A 3,307-nucleotide genomic window follows, 5' to 3' on the forward strand; every position below is an offset into this window, starting at 1 on the left:
CATCATGTAGTGAGCTTGGGGATGAAATAAGTCAGTGCCTATGAAACATCTGGCACACTGCTTGATACATGATAAACCCTCAACAAACCATAACTCCTGTCAAATGAGCAGGTCAGGCACATTGATGGCTGCTTTTCCTTTTGTTTGTGTATACAGACATACAGTGCTATTTTTAGTCAGCAGAACGCCCCCAAGTGTGCTGGCGCAGGTAGGAAGGAGACATGGCCTGGCCAAAGGGGATTGGGACTCTTTCTGGAGTGTGGGGACATTTCTCCAGTTCACTTGGCTTCAGAGAATTTTGTTTTCTCACATTTTAGGAAGTCAGGTATCTAGATTCAAGGAGTCAGCTCTAGGGAAGGGCTTGCCCTGAGGAAAAGTCCTTGCCTCTTTTTAGCTTCTGCTCCTCGATTCTTTAGTGATCTTCTTGTGCCATGTGCCATGTATCTTCTCCAATTGTGCCTAATCTGCTCCTTTTATATCTCAAAAGTGATCGGCTTAAAAACACACCCTGTGTGGATATACAGTCCCATAGCAAAACCAAGAGAGCTAATTCTCAAAGGTGAGGAGAATAAACTCACCGGGCATTAGGATTAAGATTATATATTTGTGGATGGGCACAATTCAATACACAACAGTCACACAGCTGGTGTGAGAGGCTAGGGACTGGAGCCCCCACTGCTTCTGAGAGCAGAAGAGAAGGCTGCCTGGGTGGCCTCGCCACTTAGTGGATAGATGAAAGACACCGTGCGACTCATTCCATGAGGAACTGACCGTCCACACTTTAAAGCAGGCACTACTGTCACCTTATTACAGATGGCAGAACAGAAGCTTGGAGATAATGAATGATGCATTCAAGGTCATCACCTCTAGTAAGTAAGCTAGTGTCTGAACCCAACTGGTGTGACTCCAAAACCCACAAGTTGATAACAGTACTTGAAGCAAAAAATCTACTAAATCCAGTCCCTAGCCATGAATAGTTTTTCCTGCAAACCCCCAGACCTCTAAGAACTTAGGAGAGGGATTTGTTCATTACCAAGTGATGAGTCATAGAGCATGTGGGACGCCTACAGCCCTTCTGTTTGGCACACCTCCTTCTCAGACAGTTGAATGATCCCGAGTTGCCCTGACAGATTCACTCAACAAGGAACTGAGTCAACCATCTCCACCACCCTTCTGAGCAGTGGGTGAACTGAGGAAACGGGGAGGGCACAGGAAGTGGAGGCGATCTGAGATGGCCAGCAGCCATAGCAAGAAATAGCTGGGAATGAAATCTTCGTCCCTGAGCCTATACAGTTTATTGTGGGCTGCCTATGGCCCATGAGCTTTCACCTCAGTCCTCAGGCCTCACAACAATCCCTACATGCTGGATGTTCAACTTGGTTTCTTAGTGCCACTGTAACAGGAATGCCATAGATGCTTGACCTTCACAAACAGAAATTTACCTCCTTGCCCTTTAGGACTTTAGAAATCCAAAATCAGGGCACTTGCTCTTGAGGAAGTCTTTCTGTGTTGACTCTGGGGAAAGGTCCTGGTCTCCTTAGATTTTGTTATTTGGCGATCTCCATATGATGGACAGCTTTCTCTCCATTTGTGCTTCACTCTTTGTGACTAATTTGCTCTTTTTTATATCTCAAAGATATGAAATGGTCTCGGGAACATATCAGAAAGTTGTATTCCTATAAGGACTTGTACCCATAGGAGGTGGTGGTGGTGGTACGTGCAGTTGAATCAACTACAACGCATGCTGCTGTTGTTTGGTGCGATCGAGTCAACTTTGACTCATAGCGATACTATGAAACACAGAGCTGAATCTGGCTATCTCCTGCACCAGCCTCACAACCTCTGACATGCTAAAGCCCCTGGTAGAGTCCCTATGTTAGTATCTCTTGTTGAGGGTTTAATATTACAACACGTACTTTGGGATGACACACAGTTCAACTTGCGACAATGTTATTAACTCAATTGAAGAATCTGAGACTGAGAAAGAGGCTAAACCCGCTGCCATCATATTGATTACAACTGATAATGACCGTCTAGGGAGCTCTACTGGTACAATTCCGTGCTGCCAACCTAAAGGCACTTAGTTTGGATTCATCAGCTGCTCAGCAGGAGAAAGACTGACAGTCTCTTCCCAGGTGATTCACTACCTCTGAAAACCCACTGGAGGGTCTGCAATGGAATGGTTCCAACTTGACAGTACGTAGCATAATACCGAGTTTCTGAGGCTATAGATCTTTACTGAAGGGAACTCTTCCACATTCTTCCTCAGAGCGACTGCAATATTTGAACTGTCTATCTAACCCGGAGGGGAGGAGCAGAGGGACCTGCCGCCTCTGCCCCCATAGACGCAGGAGCCAGAAGCAGCAAGGGCAACGCAGAGGACTCCCACAATAGCTTATGACACGCCTCCAGGTAACAAGCCCCAAGGTGGAGCAATCAAGAGACAGAGGGAAGCCTGCGGCCCTGGGGCCAAGAAGAAAAACATAATCTATACAGGAGTTCTACAGGACACATCACCATCCCTTCGGAGACAGTACAAGTAAACTTAAGAGACACTGGACACAGGAAGAAAAAAAAATATCTCTGACAAGCTGTCAGGTCATGGGTCGGACAATGGGAGATTAATTAATTCTGAAGGCATTTGGTAGAAGTGAAGTGGTATCCTGCTGGAGGGTAGAGCTGGGAAAAAAGTGGGTCAAGGCATTGGGCTAAGGGCAGGGACTACACTGTAACTAATGGTCAACTCCAAAATGAGGGATTTATCTTTCACTATTCCACAAATTGCTGTCTGTCAGATACTCCTCTAAATCTAAACATTCAGATTAAGACAGACTAGGAAGAAGGATTGGCCATCCACTTCTGAAATGTCAGGCCTCTGAAAACCCTATGTACAACACAACACACGTAGACGAACAGAAAGGGCAACCTAAGTAGAACTGTCAAGCATGGAAATACAAAGGAAGCGGAACAGTTGTAAGCAGACACTAGTGATTGGAACATGGACTGTGAGAACCATGAATGTTGGAAAATTAGAAATTGTTAAGAAAGAAATGGAACACATAAATATTGGCATACTAGGCATTGGAGAGATGAGATGGACTGGCATGGGCCATTTCGAGTCAGATGATCATATGATATATTATTCTGGAGACGAAAAGGTGAGGAAAAATGGAGTTGCTTTCATAGTCAAAAAAGAAATTTCTAGGTCCATCTTGAAGTACAACATTGTGAGTGATAGGATTATATCCATACGCTTACAGGGAAGTCCAGTGAACACTACTATCATCCAGATATATGCACCAACAAC

The sequence above is a fragment of the Elephantulus edwardii genome, unplaced genomic scaffold, assembly GCF_000299155.1.
Source record: "Elephantulus edwardii isolate Elephantulus edwardi_28Jun2011 unplaced genomic scaffold, EleEdw1.0 scaffold00397, whole genome shotgun sequence".
Classification (NCBI taxonomy): domain Eukaryota; kingdom Metazoa; phylum Chordata; class Mammalia; order Macroscelidea; family Macroscelididae; genus Elephantulus; species Elephantulus edwardii.